Below are 23,641 nucleotides of genomic sequence, written 5' to 3'. Positions count from 1 at the left end.
GCACTGGTGACAACATAATTGATTTCAATGTCCTGAGGCTCACTAAATGCATACATCTTAAGTTTATGTCAATTACTCACACAGTTTATCTAAAATCATTATTATGACGTTTAAAAAAAATATTTACAGAAGATTTAACAATAATTTCCTTGAACTATTCATCAAAGAGGATTATACTTCTTCTAACCCCAAGCCCTGCTGATACTGTCTGTCAACAAGACTCAGTGAAAAAAGAAGCTTATTATTTTAAACCTTAAGACCAATACTTGAGCGGCTAAAGGGGTCACTGGCATTGTTTGTAGAATTTCACCTGCATGGAATTTACTTATTCCAAGAATGTGATTGTCAAAAGGTTAAATGACTTCAGATAATACACCATGTACGACTGGGTGGGAAATCCCTAAGCCAGCGAACTGGTGAGTACACACCTGGAAAATTAGCATCCTTCTTCCCGTCTCAAATCCTAAATGTATCCACATGTATAGGATTAAATTGATTTTGCTTTGATGACCATGTGAGAGGTTGGTTTTTGAATCATTCATAGCATTTTATGTTGCTGTAAATTCAGCACCTAACATAGTGCCTGCATATAAATAGGTGATTGATAAACATTTGTTGAGAAAATCTGGGGAAGCTGACTATAAAGAAATAAATACAGTACTGGGCGACCCACTCCATTATAAAAACACATTCAAAATATAGATATAGGCCCAAAGGGGGAGTTGTGTGTGCCCGTGTCAGCGGCTGGAAATGGTGTGTGGAGGTGCAGGAAGCCAGGCCCGTCTCCTGCCCTCTCTCCTAATTCCTCTGGCCCAATCTATGAGGAAGCGTGAAGCTGCCATTTGGGGATTGGTCCTATGCTCTGCTTCTGCAGGTTTTGTGCCCTTCAAACTCAAACACCTTGACCCTCTGCCTCCCCAGCCCTGTTCTCCATCTTATATCATCGTAGCAGCATTACCATGATCAATAAGCATGTCGTTGGCAGCAACCTAGTGACCCTGTTACAACCTCAATTAGATCAGGTCACACCTTTCCACATGACCTTCCTCATCACACTCAGAGTAGAAACCAAAGTCCTCCCTCTGCACCAAGGACCCTGCTGGATTTGGCCCCCTCACCTCCACCTCCTCCTGTTCTCCCCCTTGCTCACTCAACACCAGCCCCCTGGCCTCCTGGTGGCATGTGGAGTATGCCAGGCCCACTCCCGCCTCCGTCCTTGTACCAGCTGTTCCCTCAACCTGGAATACTTTTCCCTCTGATAACCATTTACCTTTCTCTCTCACCTCCTCCAGGTCTTTACACAAATTTAGCTTCTGGAAGGGGGCCTTTCTTGATCTCCCACTAAAATTTCCACCTCCTCTAATACTACTTATCTTCCTTCTTGTCTTTATTTTTTTCTTTAGCACTTAAATCATGATCTAACTCGCTGTGTTTTTTACTTATGTATTTTGTTTGTCATCTGTCTCCCCACTAGATTGTCAGCCCCAAGAGGGCAGGGATTTGTGTCTGTCTTGTTCACTGCTGTATCTTCAGTGCCCGGAACAGTGTGGGGCACACAGAGGCGCTCAATATTTATTCTAAGAGTGAACATATCCTCATTGTCATTGCTACCAGTTGTTGAGTGCCTTTTCAGTTCCAACAACTTCATCACATCTTCTTAAAAGTCACAAAGAGGGCTGGCCCTATGGCCTAGTGGTTAAGTTCAGTGCAATCAACTTCAGCAGCCTGAGTTCAGGGATTTGGATCCCAGGCATGGACCTATACCACTTGTCAGCCATGCAGTGGTGGCAACCCACATACAAAATAGAGGAAGATGGGCACAGATGTCAGCTCAGGGTGAATCTTCCTCAAGCAAAAAGAGGAAGATTGGCAACAGATGTTAGCTCAAGGGGAATTTTCCTCACCAAAAAAAAAAAAAGTCACAAAGACTCTGTAAGACATTATCATCTCCTTTTCATACAAATGCGAACACTAAGGCCCAGAAGAGTCAAACAATTTGCTCAGGGTTGCAGAGTCAGTAAAACAACAGACCTGGGACTGAAATTCAAGACTCTGACTTCAGAGCCCACGCTATCCAGCCTGCTGCCTCTGAGAAACCCCCATATCTTTGTCCCCAAACTCACACTTCTTTACTTGTCTGCCTAATCCTTCCAGTGCCCAAGAAACCTGACACCCAGTACTTCTGTGTTCTGACCCTTCTCTTTCAGAGATCCTAAGAACTCTGAAGCTATTATATGAGCTCACAGGTCAGCAGAACTCACAGCTTACACATGAGAAAAAGAGTTGGCACGCACTGCTCCCAGGGCAGGGAGATGGCCTTGCCACATACAATATGTAATGACTTCCATTTGTGTGCAATTCAATTTGAAGTTTTAATTAAAATTGAACTCATCCTGCAGAAGTCTACCACAATTGAATTTCACCTGCATTCTAATGTCTAAATTCTTGAATGATTTTTTTTCCTTTCCTGACTACTTTCATTCCTAGATGATGATGAGGTAGGAGCATGGGAGGAAGGGGTAATTCAATAATTCACAGTCAATGCAACATGACGTGCAATTTGTTGTTTGTTTTGTGCAGTTGGTGATTTGATGACAAATACGTTCTCTATAAGTGCAAAAATTGTATTTAAAGCAATAAGCAAAAGACAGAAAGATAGAAAGATAAGTAGATAAAGAAATATATTAAGAATCTCTCAAACAAAGCTTTTGAGTGTTGTTTTTTATTAACTGGGGATTATCATTACTCACAACCTGGTGGGTATTCTTGATTTTAAGCTGTATGTAAAATGGGGACAATGAAATAAAACAAAATAAATAAAAGTTCCCCCCAGGAACTCTATCTGGCTCTCAGGGCCTAGGAAATTAACAAGCAGTTTTTGGAACGCAGGACTAACTGCTGGCCTTGAAACAAAACAGAGAAACATTCCCATGAGTTGCACCGAGTGACATGAGGGTACAGCCGTGAGGCCTCCGTTCTCCCCACCCGCTTCTCATCCAACCCCAAATCGTGAGGTTTATACTGTTGAAAATTCCTTTTTTGGATCATAAAATGGTATGTATTGTAGTAGAAGAAAGACCACTGGGTTGGGAGTCAGGTCGTGTGCTCTAATCCCGACTCTGGCCCTTTTTATCTGTAGGGCCCCATATGAGTCTCTCATCCATAAAATATGGGTAATATTGTTGCTGTGCATTATGATGAGACAGTGCCTTAGAAATGGAAATGTGTGTTTCTCACACTTAAAATGACCAACAGGGAAAATTCCATAATTTTATTTTAAATTGAAATACATATACAACTGTTGCTATTAAAATTATATAATCACTTTCTTTTGTTATTTTCTTTCTTTCTTTCTTTCTTTTTTCTTTTGTGAGGAAGATCAGCCCTGAGCTAACATCCATGCCAATCCTCCTCTTTTTGCTGAGGAAGACTGGCCCTGGGCTAACATCTGTGCCTATCTTCCTCCGCTTTATATGGGATGCCGTTACAGCATGGCCTGACAAGCGGTGCCTCAGTGCGCGCCCGGGATCCGAACCCGGGCCGCCAGCAGCGGAGCGTGCGCACGTAACTGCTACACCACGGGGCCGGCCCCTGATATTTTCTAAATAGGAGGTATATTATTTATTTTGCAAAGTTCGTCACCTGGATGGAAAGCCTAAAAAGAGAGGTGGAGGCAGTGTGGTGTTTAAAGATGGGCGTTCTAGAGTCAGACCAAAGTGGGTATCAATCTCACTTCCATTACTGGGTGATCTTGGGCAAAAGATGCATCATCTCTGAGCATCCGTTTCTTTAGCCTAAATATGGGACAAGAAGACTCACTACACAGAGTTAGTGTGAGGATTACATGAACTAACACATAGAAGTTTCTTTACACAGAGCAAGGGCTTCATAAAGGTGTGTTTCATGAATTGTGGGGTTTTCTGGTTTTATTTAATAAGTTTAATACTTTTCTGACTGTTTCCACCACAAGAATATATGTGTTAGCGACTGCAAGAGACCAAAGGGAAGAAATTCGCTGGAAGAAGGAGAGAGGTTATTTTCTTAGTCAAAGAACAGGAGTTAACTTGATTTATAAGTGAAAGAGGAGACAGTGTCCCCTTCGGAGGGAAGCTTTTATTTCAGAGAGAGGTCCTGGGGCAGGAAGTTACCCAGTGACGCTCTATGGACCATCCAAATGAGCTGCAGCCCTGGAAAACCAAGACATGCCCACAGTTCTTGATTTACTGCTCACTGAGCAGAAGGTACTGATGGCAGAGGTAGGATAAAAGTCAAGCGTCACTGATTTCACCTCAGTCACTCAACTTTCCTCACTGCCTGAAGAAAAGTTCACAGACCCCATCTCCCCCAGGATGGTTGATTCCAAAGAAAAAACAAGTTTGGGTTGTAAAAAGTTGAGTAGTCAGTATTTATTTCCATTTATATGTTTGTTTATATATACCCTGCCTCATCTTACAAAAGATTTGAGGCAACTCCTTGTAAATACAAAAGAACAAAGGAAACAGTTGAGGGAATCTGAGCAAAAAGGAAAAAAGCAATAAAATGAAAGCTAAGAATAAGATTAACTGCAAGAAATGCATTCCATGCATGGGGATTCTTATTATCTGAGCATTCATTATCCAGGCCTTCACAGTTACAAGGATTCATATGGAGGCAGAGTCCTTATAGTTCAAAAATATTCACTAGTGAAGAGACCAGCTTTGACATAAGGCCCCACTCAAACAGTTTAGCACCAGCCTCCATCTCCTGCTCTTGCATCCATGTGTTTGTCAGTCTGGTTGGATGTGGAGTTGCAAACAACCATTACAACAAGCAAATAAAATGCAAATCAATTGCATAGTTAATTTGCATATCTTTCAAAAGAGGCAGGCTATAAAATAAAATGCAAATCAACTGCATAGTTAACTTGAATATCTTTCAAAAGAGGCAAACTATAAAAGATAAAACATCGAGCTATCTTAAAATTTTGTGAGAAAATTAGGACCGAAAAAGTAAACATAATCAATTTTTCATTCTGAGGATTTAGCGCATGCTTGCAATCGTAACTTAAAATATTTTAAAAGTAAGGTTGAATAAACTTAGTTTTGTTTTTCAACGACATAATATAAAATCATATTTTGCTCCCTGTTTTAAAGTGAATTCCCTTCAGACAGTTTTTTTCTAGTACAGTTGTTTGCCGATAATAAGAACTACCTGGAGTATAGTATAGTGCAGTTTTGGCTCTCAGCTTCTTGGTGGCAAAAGCAAAAAGAAAGCAGGCTTAATTAGAAATGTCATAGGGGGGGCCAGCCCCGTGGCTTATCGGTTAAGTGCACGCGCTCCGCTACTGGCAGCCCAGGTCGGCTCCCGGGCGCGCACTGACGCACCACTTGTCCGGCTGTGCTGAGGCAGCGTCCCACATACAGCAGCTGGCGGGATGTGCAGCTATGACATACAACTATGTACTGGGGCTTTGGGGAGAAACAGGGGGAAAAAAAAAGAAAAGAAAAGTCATGGGGGCATAATATAAAAACGGGAAATCATTGTGGAGCATTGGGATGATAGTATTGAAATCTACTCTTGGAGGAGACTTAAGACCCTTAGTGCCTAGGAAGAGGTCTAAGAGGGTAGAGACCATTCTTTCTAAATTGCTTTGTGTTTAGCTTAACAGCGTCACATGCTAAATGCCTAATGAACACAGTGGTGGTCATTAATGCTGTTTAACAAGTATTCCTGGCTCTCTACCTTGGCTGCAGTGAAAGTGTTCCTCTTTCTCTTAGTCTTTCCTTGGCTGGGACTCTTGCAGTTCAGTGGAGCCATGTAGCTATTTCTAGTAAATGTGTTTTAAGCAGAAGAAACATGGGCTGGCCCCGTGGCTTAGCGGTTAAGTGCGCGCGCTCCAATAGTGGCGGCCAGGGTTCGGATCCCGGGTGTGCACCGACACACCGCTTCTCCGGCCATACTGAGGCCGCGTCCCACATACAGCAACTAGAAGGATGTGCAGCTATGACATACAACTATCTACTGGGGCTTTGGGGGAAAAAAGGGAGGAGGATTGGCAATAGATGGTAGCTCAGAGCCGGTCTTCCTCAGCAAAAAGAGGAGGATTAGCATGGATGTTAGCTCAGGGCTGATCTTCCTCACAAAAAAAAAAAAAAATTAAGCAGAAGAAACATGTCACCTCCAGACAGAGACCCTCCAGAGTTTTCTTTCCCTTTGGCATGGTGACTGGCAACATTTGAGATGCTGAATGCTCTGTCAGCTAGGGTCCCTGAGTAACTAAAATGAGCTGTCCCCCTGAAGACATATCATGAGCATTTAGAACGAGCAAGAGATAAATCTATGGTTTAAGCCACTGAGATCTGGGGTTGTTTGTTACTGCAGCATAATCTAGTCTCTTCTGACTGATACAAATATCATCACGCCAGTGATAGAAAATAAAAAATAAAATAAATGAGTTGTGCAGAGACAAATTGCATATGCTGCTCAGATCCCACAATAAAGATTTCACCTGGAAATGATGATATTTTAGATAATTTAGGCAAAAGTAGGCCCAGGAACAAAACTGGATCTCTAACGTGTGCTCCAGCCTATTTTTCTCCCTTCATTTTGTGGCATGTGAATCTTGCCCAAATATATGTGGCCATGAGAGTCCCTACTTCTTACATATGTAGTGAATACTTGTAATGTAGATTAAGCTTTAGAAATGCAACTATTCCTATTGAGCTGGGATGGACTGAAAGATTATTATCAACAAATGGATGGACAACTCTGGGGAAAATTTATTAATCATAAAAGAGAATACAGAAGTAGAGATAAAAGAAAGAGGGCCTGTTTTGGAGAAACTATAGCTAATAAAAGTAAGAATGGCTGCAAAGAATGGATGCTAGAAAAAGTATGCAATCCTGAAAGCAAAAGAACGGGGAACCACACACACGAAAAAGAGAGTGAACACTGACTGCAAGATACTAGGGCCCAGGCAGAGAAATTCTGAGGACTGAATCCGGGAGTGGACTTCAGGCCAGTAATTGAGAAAGTAAGGTCAGAGTTCACTCATTTTATTTATTTATTTATTTATTTTATTTATTTTTTTTTTTTGAGGAAGATCAGCCCTGAGCTAACATCCATGCTAATCCTCCTCTTTTTGCTGAGGAAGACCGGCTCTGAGCTACCATCTATTGCCAATCCTCCTCCTTTTTTTTTTTCCCCCAAAGCCCCAGTAGATAGTTGTATATCGTAGTTGCACATCATTCTAGTTGCTGTATGTGGGACGTGGCCTCAGCATGGCCGGAGAAGCGGTGCGTCGGTGCGCGCCCGGGATCCGAACCCTGGGCCGCCGGTATCAGAGCGCGCACACTTAACCGCTAAGCCACAAGGTGGCCCTTCACTCATTCTAGAATCGAGGGGTGAACCTGGGACTAGAACCCTATGCAGGAGGGTTTCCTATGTAGCCAAGTGAGCTGAGGGGAGTGAGTTCTGACTAGGTCTAGGGAAGGTACTATCATGCGGATTAGGCTTAGGGAACCAAGCCAACCCTCGAAACATACAGAGTTCCAGGCTTTTAAAGTGTCTTATTATTTACACATCCTCAGGTTCATTTAAGTAAAGCGATTCTGGGTCAATATTCAAGGAGGTCTCTTCACACACCGCAGTGAGGTCCTGTCTGCACTATATGCAGCTGCCTGTTAGGGAACCAAAGAGGACGCCTGAGGCATGCAACAACTTCCTGGCTGGTCTTCCTGACAGGTGTCTAGTCCCTGCCCCACCTCTGGCCCCATATTGGTCCTCCACAGGTCACCAGAGAGGCCTAACTGTAGCAAGTCTGACTAGAGCACTTCCAGATGTAAAATCCTTTTGTGGCTTCACATTTTTCATGAGATGGTCCAAATTCCTGAGCTTGACAGCTAAGCTCTTCACTTTCTGGTCCCTGCCTGCTTCTCCTGCCTTATTTTTCGCCACTCCCTCCCCTTCAGCTACATCGAATCTGTGTACGGCTTTTGGGTAAGCCATGTTCTCATATGCCTCCAGAACTTTCCACATGCAGCTGCCTCGTCTCCAACCCTCAGAACCCCACAACCCTCAAACTCATCTTTCAAGACTTAGTTCAGTGATCACCTTCTCTAGGGAGCCATACCTGAACCCCAGAGACTGGTCACATGCCTTTCCTATGCTTTCCTCTGCACTCTGTCACAGCACCACCCCACTGAGGTAGTTGTCTGTTTTCTTGACTGTGTCCCCCACTACACTGTTACCTCCTCGAAGGACCAGACACAACTTACTTGTTTGGGTATCCTTTGCACCTAACACAGTGGCTGAGTCATAGCAGATGTTCAACATCTGTTTGAAGAATAAATGTGGTAAATGGGGGAATGCCATGGTCCCGAGCTTTCCTGTGTGGATGAGAACTTGCTTGCCCTGCCCCTACCCCACCCCATCATTTCCTTATCTGATGGGGAGAGAAAGTCTGCCATTCCTGGAGTGTTCATAGTCTCTTTGGTGTTTCCCCAGGTTTTTTAGGCCCTGGGCCCTTCCAGTGGAGCTCTAAGCAGATTGGCCTATTCTCTTCTACCAAGGCCTATATGCTACTCTCTATCCCTATGGCTCACTTCAGCTCTGCACTATAAGGCTAGTAGCAAGGACCCCAGCTCCAGACATCAGACCTCGGCTTTATCACTGTATTAGTTTCCTATTGCTGCTGTAACAAATTACTGCAGGGGACAGCCCAGTGGCGCAAGCGTTTAAGTGTGCACGCCCCGCTGCGGCAGCCTGGGGTTCGCCGGTTCGGATCCCGGGCACGCCGCCGCACTGCTTGTTAAGCCGTGCTGTGGTGGCGTCCCATATAAAGTAGAGGAAGATGGGCATGGATGTTAGCCCAGGGCCAGTCTTCCTCAGCAAAAAGAGGCGGATCGGCAGCAGGTGTTATCTCAGGGCCGATCTTCCTCACAAACACAAAAAAATTACTGCAAACTTAGTGGCTTAAAGCAACACAAATTATTTTACAGTTATGGAGGTCAGAATTCCAAAATGGATCTCACTGGGCTAAAACCAAGGTATCATCAGAGCTGTATTCTTTCTGGAGGCTCTAGGGACAAATCTATTTTCTTGCCTTTTCTAGCTTCTAGAGGCTGCCCACATTTCTTGGCTCATGGCCCCTTTCCTCCATCTGCAAAGCCAGCAACGGCCAGTCGAGCCTTGCTCATGTTGCATCACTCCAACACTGACTCTCCCGCCTCCCTCTTTCATTCATGAGCACCCTCATGATTACACCAGTCCCACCCAGATAATCCAGGAGAATCGCCCCAGTCTCAAGGGCCGCTGATCAGCAACCTTAATTCCAACTGCAACCTTAATTCCTCTTTGCTATGTAATATAGCATATTCACAGGTTCCAGGGATTAGGATGTGGCCATCTTTGGAGAAGGGGAATTATTCTCCTTACCATAACCGCTTACTAGCTGCGTGACCTTAGGCTAGTTATTTCTTTCCTCTAAACCTTAGTTTACTTTCCTGAAAAATAGAGAAAGTGATAATAACAGCACCTACCCCTGGGGATTGTTGAGAGAATAAAAGTAGGTTGTGATAATGAATGTCAAATTTAGCACAATACCTGACACAGAGTAAGGGATCAATATATGTTAGCCTTTATCATCATCATCATCATCATCGTTGCTAGGGGGGAAGCAGGCAAAGAGGTTATACACACTCCATGCTCTACTCCTTACTGGAGTGGAAGGAGCATCCTCTAGAGGCCTCCTGCCTTTCCCCCATCCTCTTTGCCTTGCCCTTATTTCAAGTGGGTGCAATAAAGAGGAGCAACACCAGCAGACAAAGGGCCATGGACTCCAAGTTGAGTCCTTTGAGCTTCTGGTGTTTGAACTCTCTCTGAAGTTGGCCACTGGGCTCTCACATCATAAGAAGGGGCTTGTGAGGTAGTTCCAGTCCCAAAGCAGTTTCTCAGAGTCCCCTGAACACGCGGAGGAGCCCTGGGAACCCCTAGGCTGTGACAGGGGCAAAACTCCCCAGTTCCTGGGGGGGCGGGGGTGAGTGTGGCCATGTGTCTGTGTGTACCCATGTGTGTGTGAGTCCTTGCCTCCTCAGCAAGTATCTGGTATTGTTTTCCCTCTCAGTGAAGTCCCTGAGCCCTGCAGTCATTATGTGCCGCACCCCAGTGAACTCCACGGAACTACAACGAGGAGAGAGGCCAGGCCTGGTCAGAGAACCACAGGCCAAAGCCGGCTAGGCCTCAATCTCCTCTTTCTGCTCCATTCAGATCAAAGACTTGGACGAGCACTTTCTTTAAATTTAAAGGCATTTATTTATATCTTACTCCATTCTTCAAATAATTTTGGGCATCTTAGTTGGCATGGTTATTCCATGTTCTTAAGAAAGATCCTTTCAGTTGCCCCATTTGTTTACGTTTAAGTCATAATGTTTTCTTTCATTAGACTGATTCTGCTGTATTTATTCATGGAAGTATAGCATATTATGTAAAATGTACATATATGCATAGAACACCTATTATAATGTACATATATAGAGAGTGCATATATTAACCATTTTACAAATAAAAGAAAGAGAACTTCTTTTCATTAACCCATCAATGGAGAGCTTGGATCTTTGGAAAACAAATACAATCTACAAATTACGCATGTATTTCACACATTTCATAAGTGTATAGATAAGTCCACTTCTTATCACCAATCGAATAGGAATAGGAATCATAGGACAATAGTTAAGTGTACACACATGCACACACACATAAAACACACATGTCATCTCATTTTAGCTAACAATTTTCAACTCTTTCTTCATCAGATTGATGTCAAAGTTACTGACATACTAAAGTGATCAGGCTTTAGTTTCATCTTCTCTTTTTTTCCCTACTCCTGGTCTGGGAGTAATTCTAGTGATCAAAAACTAACATCAGTGGCAGGAAGAAGAAAAATGACAAATCTTGAGATGTTTTGAATGTTTGATCATCCACTCCTAAAAAAAATGCCTGAGCTATTGGATCGCTAGCACTTAGTAAAGATACCCTAGTTCTATTGTTCTAAGACCATTTCGTTAAGCGCCTAATGGTTCAACCGGATATTCTACTGCTTCCTAAGGAAAAGTCCATTTGATCAGAGAATCAGTATGAGATTCATTTTAACCTCATGAACTATTTGTTTCCCAAAGTTTCCCCTATGTTTTTAAATTTATGATATTGAGAGAGTTTTGGCTTGCGACAAACAACTGTAATGGGACAAGGGTGGCTACTCTTACTGCTATTAGCTCAGCGGGACTAACTTCTTTGTCTCTGCAAAAGAATTCTCAGGGGTGGCTGAGCTGGAAGGAAACCAGTAATAAAACTCATGCAGGCTCCCCACCTGTACAAGATAACAATAGTGTTCTATTAGTCACCATTGTGAACGACCAACATTTTCAAGTTGGATGACATTCCAGAGGCCAGAAAGATACCTGAGCAGTAACTGGCAAAAAGATTTCTTCACTCTGGAGTTTTGAACAATGATTTGTTTATTTATCTTTCTATCAGAGCCATATAGTGGTTAAGCTTTGGAACCAGACTGCCCAGGTTCAAATCCTGCCCCCGTGCTCAGAAGCTATGCGACCTTCAACAAGTTATTTGACCTCTCTGTGCCTGTTTCTCTTTCCACGAGATAAGGTTAATAATACCCTTCACAGGATTGTTGTGAGGATTAAGTAAGTTAATGCATGTAAAGTGCTTAGAAAAATGCTGTTTAGTAAATACCCAGTAAATGTTTGTTACTCTCAGTAGCTTAAGTTCTCTTCCATAAATTAGGAATCCTAATACCTCTTTTATATACCTCACTGGTTATTTTAAGTTAAGATTAGAAAAATTTTATGAAACACTTTGAGAAGCACAGCATGGTACACTACAGTAAACTATTAGGGTGACTCTACGTCAATCTGGACGTCGGCTTCATAATTTCAACCATCCCTAGAAGAAGGCTTCTGATTAGAAGCCAGGTGCTGGAACAGCTGGAAGCTGGGAAGAAAACAGTAGAAGCAACAGCAGCATTAAGGCAAAGGAAGGAAAGATAGAAGGAGGGAAAAGAATATCTCTGGCTGTGGCTCCTATCTATTAGGAGCTTGACAGGCATAATGTCAATTAATTCTCACCAACTCTTTGAGGTAGGTATTTTGTCAACAACAAAACTAGGACTTAGAAGATTATGTAAGTTGCCCAAGGTCACAAAGTTGTAAATAGCAGAGCCAAATGCAAACCCAGGTCTGTCCAAAGCCAAAGCCCATCACCCATTCTCCCACTCAACCTTAAAACAGGCAGCACCCACTCCTTCAAAAGAATAAAGCCGTTCACTGTGTTAGTGGAACTAAACAATAGTGACGGCCAATATGATGACAGTTATCGAGGAAAGGTTACGACTGATCAGTATAGCCCTCCACCCTACTAGTGAGCAACAGGTTCTGGGGAAGCTCACTGAAATGAGATCATTATCCAGCAGTTGGGACACTCCAGCAACCAAGAGTCAGCTCTATCACACTTGACTGCATTGACAGAGATGGCCAAATGAGTAGATAATGGTGCCAGAAAGAGAATAAATATGTGTTGCATGAATGAATAAATGAATGAAGGAAAAGTACAGTAAGCCCTTAACACTTAAGGATATTTTAAGTCCTTCACAAATACCCAAATTCCAGAACATTTTCTCTAACCCCACCCCAGCTTTGAACGGCCTGCCATCAGATTCCCACTGCTATGATGCTTCCTTATTGTAGTCATCTGCAAACCTCAGGTCACTCTTCCTCATTCCCTGAAGATTTTTACCCACTGACTCGCTGTGAGACCTGTCACCAACATTACTCCTGCCACCACGCTTATGATACCCATAACCTCATAGGTGATCCGCCGGTACTTGGGCCTCCGTCTTCCTTGACTCCCTCCTCCAACCCAACTTGCTACTTGCTTCCATGGTCAGACCCTAGCTCTTGTCATTACCAATATGCAAACCCTCCATAATCTCGATTTCAAACACGCCACTCTCTGACCATCTCCTCCTATCTTTTTTTTGTAACAGTTTTATTGAGATATAATTCACATATCATAAAATTCACCCTTTTAAAGTATATAATTGAATGGTTTTTAGTGTATTCACAGAGTTGTACAACCACCACCATAATCAACTTTAGAATATTTTAATCACCTCCCCCCCGCAAACACCATACCTATTAGCCTTCAACCCCTCCTCCCAACCCTCCCATTGCTCCCAGTCCTAGGCAACGACCAATCTACTTTCTCTCTATATATATTTGTCTATTCTGAACATGTCATATCATACAATACATGGCTTTTTGTGACTGGCTGCTTTCACTTATGTTTTCAAGGTTCATCCAAATTATAGCATGTATCAGAAATTCGTACGTTTTTATTGCCAAATAATATTCTATTGTATGGATATCCTATATTTTATTTATCCATTCATCAGTTGATGGACATTTGGGTTGTTTTCACTTTTTTGCTATAATAAATAATGCTGCCAAAAACATTTGTGTACAACTTTTTATGTGGATGTATGCTTTCGTTTCTCTTGAGTCTATACCTAGGAGTGGAATTGCTGGTTCATATGGTAATTCAATGTCTAACATTTTGAGGAATTGCCGTACTGTTTTCCAAAATCACTGTACCATTTTATAACCCCACCAGCTGTGAATGAGGGTTCCAATTTCTCTACATCCTCCTCAACACTTGTTACTATCTGTCTCTTTTATTATAGTCATCCTGATGGGTATGAGGTGATATCTCATTGTGGTTTTGATTTGCATTTCCCCCCTTCTCTTTTCAGTTTATTTGCTCTAATACTCTGACTCCAACAATGTTTTGATCCCATAAAAACATACCTTTCATTGGTCCTATGGCTCTTTCACTGCTTCTCACCCATTTCATGTGCTCGCTTCCTTCCTTACCCATCTTAATGTCCATGGACTATCATTATAATCAGTTATTTGCACAAACCCTCAGCTCTTTTGCTCTTCTTTCCCTTCCTCATATTCAATTGGCAAAACTCCAGTCTTAGCTAAATCCAGCTCTCCACCTACTCCACATTTTTACCTACACAGATGAAAGTGGCTGGTCTCAGTTTAAATCCATGACCTTCAACCTCAAGTCAGCCCCTTTTTTTTGTGAGGAAGATCAGTCCTGAGCTAACATCTGACGCCAATCCTCCTCTTTCTTTTCTTTTCTTTTTTTTTTTTTTTGCTGAGGAAGATTGGCCCTGAGCTAACATCCTTGCCCATCTTCCTCTACTTTATATAGGACACTGCCACAGCATGGCTTGACAAGTGGTGCGTTGGTGCGTGCCCAGGATCTGAACCCACGAACCCTGGGCCGCTGAAGCAGAGCACACGCACTTAACCACTTGTGCCACTGGGCCAGCCCCTCAAGTCAGCCCTTAATGCTACCTGGCAATTCTAAATCCATTAATTTAGCAATCTCAAATGGATTCTTCCACTCCCCTGTTCAATTTCACAGCTTTGTCACTGTCCTGAAACTTCCAACCCTTCATTACCATCCTCACATTGTCTTTGCTTCCTATTTCACCAAGAAAACAGCTGCAATCAGAAGAAAACTTCTCAAACTTGTACCACCACATGGACCTCTCGATCTTTATCTCTATATATACTTTGTCATCCTTTCTGTTAAAGGGTGGACCAGCTACATTATGCTCTATAACTACCTGCACCATTTGTTCACTAGATTCCATCCTTTATCACCTACTCAAGGACACTACTCCACAATTGTCCCCTCTCAGGTATTATCACATTTCCCCCCTCTATTGGATTATTCTCATCACAAAATGGCATTCTATTATTTCTCCCGCTTGGGGAAAAAAACAGCAAACCTTTCAATCCTACATCCTCATCTACCTATATCCCTTTTTCACTCTATAGCCTGTCTCTCATTTGAACTCCAGGCTCATATATTCAGTTGCCTGCTGTTGGATGTTTATTTGGCATCTTAAATTTTACAAGGCTAAAGTTAATCTCCTGGTGTTCCCCTCAAACCTGCTCTTTTATGGCAAATAGCATCACTATCTTCCAATTTCTCAGACGAAAAACTTTAAGAAAGTCTCTCTCTCATGACACATCAAATCTATCAGCTAAGCCTAAATCGCTACCTTCAAAATACGTTCACAATCTGACTACTTCTCACCATTTACACCGCTACTGACCTGCTCTGACCTGCCACCATCTTCCGCCTGAATAATTAGTGGGATCATAACTGGTGTTCCTGCTTCTGTCCATGTATCTCTTCTAACCACTCCACATCCCTACCCCATAGTGTGTTTTCCTTCTTTTGCATTTTTTCTAGCTTTATTGAGATATTATTGACATATAACATATGTAAGTTTAAAGTATACAATGTGATGATTTGATACACATCCTATAATGTATTTTCAGCACAGCAGCCAGAATGATCTTTTTAACACTAAGTCAAACACATCATTCCTCAGCTTAGAACCATCTAATGGCTTCCCAATGCACTTGGAGTAAAACTCAAATCCTCTTACTGGCCTTCAAGGCCCTACACAAGCACACAATCTGGCCCTCTGTATCTCCTTGACCTCTTCTCCTTTCATTCTCTCTTGGGCTTACTCTAGTTCAGCCAACCTGGCTTCCCTGAGATTGCCTGACCTGTCCAAGTATACATCTACTGCATGGTCTCTGCGTTTGATGGTCTCTTTGTTTGGAACACCTTCCCCCAGGTAGCCTCATGGCTCATTCCCTCTACTCCTTCAGGTCCGTTGTGTTATTCATAAATTTAGCAAAAGCTGTTCCTAATCAGATACACAGAATAGTCGCAGAAAATTGCTGGGGCAAGTTGGAAGAAGAAAGAGAAGAGAAAACAAAAGGGATATTTAAACTCTGAGTGCCTCTCATTAGGCCAGGGTCTGGTTGCTTTATTATTTGGTTTAATCCTCACAACCTCTGGGATGAGAATGGTTATATCCATTTTACAGACGAGATAGAGACACCAACGGATTAAGTCATAATCTCTAATAAATCTCTAATAAATGGTGGAGCTCGGTGTCTAATCAAAAATCTAACCTCAAAACCTATCCTTGGTCGACTACATCACAGATTTCCAGTTTTCTACGTAGTTGAGAGCAAGCTGGGAATGGATGCCTATCACAATATTCAAACATTTGCAAAAGTAATCAATATGGCTTATCTTTATAAGTTCTTCACCTTGACTCTACCCTAAAATGAAACTTGTGAATGCTCAACGGAGGGTTAATTAGATTCCGGAGATTCCCAGCAATCTTTCAACTAATTATCTGGGATCATTTTTGCAAGATAAAAATTCCATCGAGTGGCCTACTGCACACGAATGCTTGTCAGCAAATTTACTCCTTCCCGTTGCTACTAAGAAGGTATAAACAGAAGGTCCTGGCCGTGAAGGAAATGAAAGGAAAGTAATTTGTTAATGGCCTTACTCAACAGTGCCATTTTCCAAAATGCCGTGCTGGGTGGCCCAAATATTTAGAAATCCATGCTCCATAGATCTTCTTTTAAGATGAGTTGTAACCCCGGGTGTTGTGCAGATGCCTGAGAAAGCTCGGGGTGTCTGGCTCCCCTGTTATTATGCTGCTGTAAGGCACCCCCACATCCATTATCTTTCAATCATCAGCTCGGCATTTCTTCCTCCCCCTCTGGCTTATTCTTCTCGCCTGACCTCTGACTCATGTATTTGCTTTTCCCTCTCTGGAATCCTTGCCCAAACTAACTTCAATCACTCAAAAACTCTGTGCTGTAAGGAGGGAGATGGACGTGGGGGAGCAGTGACAATCAAGCGACTCATATAGAATTGTTTGCAGCATGCCTCCTGGCCAGTCTCTTCCTACTTATTTTATGGTGATGAGTTATTGATTAAATGACCATGAACCATCTGTGAGGAACTGGTTTCTATCGTAGGTTGGTTTTCTATAAACATTAAATCAACTCAACAAAATAGCTAATTGAAAATGTCTTACCAAAACTGGTTTCTACATCCCACAGTTGAAGTTTGGGAATGAAATGGTGGTCAGGCTATTATGGAGCAGTCCCCTAAGTTTTATTAATTGCCATTAGTATAACTATAGTTATATATAGTTATATACATATAGTTATATATATATAGTTATATATATATATAACTATAACTATAACAATTGGAAATGTTTCCCAGGTGCTAATTAGTCTAAAGTGAATCAATTTAATCCAAATAACAATCCTGAGAAGTCAATTAGTATTGTACCTATTTTACAAAGGAGGAATGTGAAGTAACTTGCCCAAAGTCCAATATTAAATATGGAGGAGGAGCTGTAATTCAGACTCAGTTCAACTCCAAAGTCCATTAGGCAACGCGCCTCCTGATGGCTGGTAACATCCAACGGAAATGATCATTTTTTTCTGCATGTCTTGGCGTGTAAAAAACCCAACATATTGAGCACCTGCTGTGTGCTAGGCTGGAAGATAACAAAAACAGTAATGGACTCTGCTCCCTTGTAATCTAGTTGAAAAGGAATGACCTATAAAAAAGAAAGATAGCTAGCAATGCAAAGTAGCATATCCCAAGTGTCAAATATGAATTAGAAATGGGAAGTTCTATGTGCGCGTTCAGACCAGAGAGTAACCACTGAGGCCAGGCAGGACTAGGATGGTCTTTTGGAGGGAAGGAGTATTGGCCTGGACCTGGAAAGCTCTTAGGCCATTTGCTATAAGGGCTCTTGAATTATATAAAACACGTGCCAGAGAGAAAATCTTTTCCACAGTCCCAAGGAGGAAATTGAAACAAGGACAGGGGAGCACATGTCGTATTAAGGGCCAATTTCTCCTTTTAGAAAAATGCTGATGGGTCATAGGCCATGTGTGCACAGCACAGACTTTAAAACAGCTGTCTTAATGTCTAGAAATTATTCATTATTTATCTGAAATTCAAATTTAACTCGATGTCCAGTATTTTTATTTACTAAATCTGGCAATCCTACTTTCATCACCACATCCCATTGAGGACTGCCTTCCTTGAATGTTTTTTATTGACTTTGAAAAGAAGAACCATTAGAAAGAGGAAGGAGACCATTCAACTTCTCCGACTGGGAGCTCGATTTGGTCATTACAGCCAGAGGTGAGTTCAGGGTGGGCAACCTCACGTGAATCAAACTCATAAGAGACTGATGTGTATATCCAAACCAATCAGACTTGTGGCGTTCCAAACCACCATGCTTTTGCCCAGTGCCTGAATGCCCTTCTTCCCGTCCCTCATCATTTGCTTGGTAAACCCACTCATTCATTTATTTGTTTAGTCAATTCATTCATTGAGTTAGCCAATATCTGTTGAGCACCTCCTGTGTGCCAGGTACTGTATTAGCAGCTGAACACCCATACTTCCCTCGCTGTTCAAGCAACAATAATCATGATAATAGCTAATATTTATTAGGGCTTGCCATGAGCAAGGCACTGTATTAAATGCTTTATGTCTATTAAGTTTATTAAGTCATTTAATAGACATAAAGCATTATGTATTTACTGTATTAAATGCTTTATGTCTATTAAGTCATTTAATCTTCATATAACACTATGATATAGTTACTATTATTATTCACATTTGACCAATAAGGACATTGAGACATATGGAGATTTAAAAAACTAAAAACAAACAACAAGCCCACTTGTTTCTGGTTATACAGCTAATAAATGTTGGAAGCAGGATTTGAATCTAGCAGTTTCTGGAGTCTGTATAGTGTCTAAACACTACATTAAACTCTTTCCTCCTTAAAACCCTTCCCTCCAGACTCTCCCTTCCCCTAGGTTAGTCATTTCTCCCTCAGGGCTCCTGTACCACTGTGAACTTAGTGAACTTCACTAATAAATTTGTTTCACTGACTCACAGAGTCTTTGCTGACATGTCTGTCTCCTCAATCAGACTGTAAGCTCCTCCAGGGCAGGGACAACATCTTATTCATTTTTGTATCCTCAGTGCCTAGCACAGTTTGTGGCATAAAATAAGTGTCCAATATGTACTGCTGTATGTATTGGTTAATTTCTTGCCAGTTGGGGGAAGCTAGAACAGTGCATGTGTTGGTCAAAGTCTATCTAAGAAAATAGAAATTACTCTAAATATTTAAAACGGAGGGAACATAACAGAGGGAATTGGTTATGTAGACAGTGGATGAGCTCCCAAGCCACAGCAGGCAGCTACCACCACCCCCACCCCCAGGGAGCTAGAGGTCAGCCTGGTGGAGCCACGGCAGGCAGGATCTAGTGTCCTGGAGAAGACAAAACCACTGTCACAGATACTGTCTGAGATCAAGAGACAGGAGAAACACCTGGCTCTGCCTTCCTCCCACCCTCCAATCATCCGTCTCCCACTGGCCAAACCCTGCCAGAAGCCAGCTGACTAGAGAGACTGGCTTTACGGACAGGACACAGGACAGAGCACTCATCAGAGATTGTGCTTCTCTTGTGCCCATCATGAGAAACTGCGGGCTAACGATGCTGACCGCCCTGCAGTGCCGGATAACAGTGACCAGTGCTTGCCCCTTGGTGTTCCATCATTCTCTAGGCTCCACAAGGGCATCACTCTTTTGCTAACTTACTATGTCTTCAGATAAGTCTAAATTCAGTTGGATTGGGCTACATCTTTCTTTGTGTTTCAACTGACAATGACAACAATAAACACTATTGAGCATCTGCTCTGCCTCAGACATTGTACTCAGACCTGGGGATATAGAGCTCAAAAAGTGAGAGGCCCTGTATGCCAAGGAACTCTCGGTCAAGGGGAAACAGACGACAAAACAGACAATTTATCTGCTATGTGGTAAGTGCTGTGACCACAGTCAGCACCTATGTTTGAACCTGGGAGCTCCAAGGAGGGTCACACCCACCCCCAATAATTTGGAAATTTGGATTGTTTTATGAGGGTTTAATCTGTAAAATCAATGCACAATGGGTCAGTAGAGACAAGCAAAGACAAATGAAAGAGATGGAATAACTCCTAAGGCTCCACCCACCCAGCTCTGAAATCCTGAGACTCTGTGCTCTACACACACACCAGAAGGACACCTTATGGTGCATCTATTACATACCACACACTGGGTAGGTCTTTCCATGCATAATCTCCTTTATTGGACCCCTGGGTCTCTGAATTTCATTCCATGGACACTTGAACCTTATAAATAATGATTTTACGGGTGGAGAATGATGCAAGATTTTCTTTGTCCTGCCCAGGGCCGTAGAACTAAATAGTTGCAGAGCAGGAATTGGAAACCCAGTCTCCAGATTCCCATCTCTGCTCTAAGACACTAGCTACCCCAGACACAGGAGCGTGTTCTGCAGTTGCGAAAAATAAAACTTGGCTAAAGTAAGACTCCCTTAATTTCCACTTAGTTGACAGCTTCCCAGATTGTGTGCAAACTGTTAAAAAAAATTAAATGCGTGTAATATTTGGTTATTATTTTTCACATCCAAACAGCTGATTGGGTCAAGAAGAGAGGATGGTGGTTTTATATGCTTATCACTTTGTTTTTTAAATATGAAACCTTTGCAGGATGTGTTGCTTTTAAACATTCTGCACCAGTTCTGAGCTCATTCTTGGCTTTTCCACAACAATATTCTCTAATATGATGCCCACAGACTCTTCACCTCTGTCTTTTGCCCACAGTCACCTATCTGCTTAGCTACTGGAGCAGCCGGCCCCATGGAGACAAATGGAAACAGGCTTTAGAGTGATAAGAACAATGGTTTCTGACTTCAGTGACCCTTCTAAAGTCTTGCCACTTCTCTGACCCTAATATATACGTCCCTACAATAAGCACAGAATAGTGAAGTAAATTACTATAAGGTGTCCATAAGTAAAACAAAACAAAATGATAGCTCATCAAGACTTGCTATACGAGGAAAAATAAATTCTGGCCCTGATTCTTCCCACATATTGGAAATGAACTGCAGCAGGCTCTCAAATTTGAGGAAATTATTTTATTCCCAGTGGAAGAGGAAATTGAAGTGTTTACACTTTCCAGCTACTTATTATAAAAGAAGGAAGCCTTTAAGAGCAAGTTGGCAGAGAGAGCTGAGGTTGCTTCCAATGACCTTCCTGGAAAGGAATTATTTGTTTGATGGCCTTGCTCATGGCTTTCAGGATTCTCTTTGTGCAATGAAGTGGGAGCTAATTATCTTTTAGACATTTTCCAAATCCTGGCTAAATTGGATGGCTGGCTGAAGACTGTACGGACAGGGTACGCTGTCATTTGGTAATCGCTTAATAAGTGCTGTACTGAACACATTGGGGGCATCTGCATTTAATCCTTAAACCAACTCCATGAGGAAAATACAATTATGATTGGTAGATGTGGAAGCTCAGATTTTGGTGACGTTTTCAATTTTTTTCCCATCTCAGTACCTCCCCAAGGGCTGAGAGGAACAATCTCTCGGCACATGTGTACATCATTCACAGAACACTGGAGGAAAAGCTCAAGTTTGGACAGGAGTAAGTCTCTTGTGGGGATTAGGAAAGTGGCCAAGCTGAGATTTAAATCCCAGGCTATGGGCCGGCCCATGGCTTAGAGGTTAAGTGCACGCGCTCCACTGCTGGCAGCCTGGGTTCAGATCCCGGGCGTGTACCGACTCACTGTTTCTCCAGCCATGCTGAGGCCGCGTCCCACATACAGCAACTAGAAGGATGTGCAGCTATGACATACAACTATCTACTGGGGCGTTGGGGGAAAAATAAATAAATAAATACAATTATAAAAAAAAAAAAATAAATCCCAGGCTATAACTACAAAAACTGTGCTCTCGACCACTGCTTTCTACCACGGTGTGCCATCAACTCATTTGTATGGTGTTGTAAAATTCTCACAAACATATTTGTCTTTGTTTGAAGAGTGAATGTAGCTGAGTTCCTCTATGATGCTGTCGTTGGGACATGGGACACACTTTCACTTTATTTTTATTTATTTATTAAATAATTTTATTTATTTATTTATTTTTTCCCCCAAAGCCCCAGTAGATAGTTGTATGTCATAGTTGCACATCCTTCTAGTTGCTGTATGTGGGACGCGGCCTCAGCATGGCCGGAGAAGTGGTGCGTCAGTGCACGCCCGGGATCCGAACTCGGGCCACCAGCAGCGGAGCGCGTGCACTTAACCGCTAAGCCACGGGGCCGGCCCACACCCTCACTTTATTGAGTTATCCTATTGGATTGTATTTTTAGTGTTCAGGGCTTTTAGGGTCATCATCTGACTCATGTTTTAATGGAAATGGTGTCGTCTCATTGGCTACACTGTAAAATGATTCTATTACATGTACACTCTGATTGGGAGAGTGTGGGAGGTTGAAATAGCAAAGCCAAGCAAACAGCCCAGCTATTACTACACTAGAACGATTGGGGGTCATTGTGCAGCCTAATTTAACATACCCCAGGGCAATCTGGGAAAGTGAGTACATTCCTTTTTATACATCTGAGTCCACTGAGAAGCTGGTTAGGAGGATATTCCTCTACAGACCAGCTAGTCAGTACCCAGCCTCCCATGTGTGACCATCCCTGTCCACAAGGGTGAGCAGGGCTTCTCATCTGAGTGTTACTTGTTCAGCTGGTCCTCTCTGATCCGTGGTCAGTTTATCAGAAGCTTGTATGGGTGTGAGAGTTAAAGACCTCCTGTGCTCTGTCCCTCTACCTGGAGACAAAACCTCTCCTTGGGTTTCCTTCCTCCAAGTTATATTTTTCATCTTGTGAATGTTTATTACTTATTCACCTAGAATGTTAGATTCAATATCTACTGACAAAAGAAGAAAAGCAACTAAATATTTAAAGATAACAGAACTATACACAAGTTTTAATCCTAAGGAAACTCCTACCCATTTCAGTGGTATTTACTCTCAGTTAAACATTGAAGGAACCAAGAGGTGTGTATCTATTAACAAGACCTATTAACAGCTGCGGCTGTGAACTGGCCATCACAGTAGCTGATCTAAGCCTTGTTCTAGGAGCCTAGACTATCTAGGTGCCTCTTCATGAAGCATATTCCCCACAGAAAAAGGGAAATGGACATGAAGTTGCAACACCACACACTGAAAGTATTCAACCAGACTTTACCCAATGTTTATCCAACCCTTTTCTAATCTGTGCTTTATAAAACTAGCCCATTACTGAAATAGCAGAAACAGATGTCATTTACTCCTAAATGCCTTCCCATTTGCCTTGCAAGCAATGGCTTTTTCAGACCAGACCATTTTTTTCAATGTTAAAAATCTCTGAAGAAAAAAGTGAATATCAGATCTCTGATATAGATCACCGCTCCAAGAGAATTGGACCAGGAGCCCCAGCAAAGGGGTAATTGTGACAAATGTGTTTCCAGGAACAAAATCAATAACAAATAAAGCTTGAGTATACCATACTCTTCAATTTGTGAGAATGATCTATTATATTGCTAAAGCTGAGAGAACAGTTGTAAATCACATGACTGTGGTCAATGTCCAGACCTAGAGCAAAACTACTAAGTAGTAGGGATTATGCCATAACCAAGAGAGTCAAAAGAATGAAAATAATGTAAACCTCCCCTCCCTCCAACTAGACAGAGAGTTGACTTTTTTTGAAAAATCTTTGCTGGGCTGGAAAAAAAGCAAGAAAAAAAACCAGAGAGCAA

The 23,641-nt window shown here is 42.2% G+C and overlaps 1 protein-coding gene across 6 annotated transcripts in view; it reads right to left on the bottom strand.

The window, feature by feature from the left end:
- The window catches only part of SHROOM3 (shroom family member 3), a 316,032-nt gene that overhangs the window by 200,032 nt on the left and 92,359 nt on the right, over positions 1-23,641 (bottom strand). The window lies entirely within an intron of this gene.

Source organism: Diceros bicornis, chromosome 8, assembly GCF_020826845.1.
Source record: "Diceros bicornis minor isolate mBicDic1 chromosome 8, mDicBic1.mat.cur, whole genome shotgun sequence".
In the NCBI taxonomy this organism is placed as follows: domain Eukaryota; kingdom Metazoa; phylum Chordata; class Mammalia; order Perissodactyla; family Rhinocerotidae; genus Diceros; species Diceros bicornis.
The sequence above is the reverse complement of the archived record's forward strand: the minus strand, read 5'-3'. Positions and strand labels throughout refer to the sequence as shown.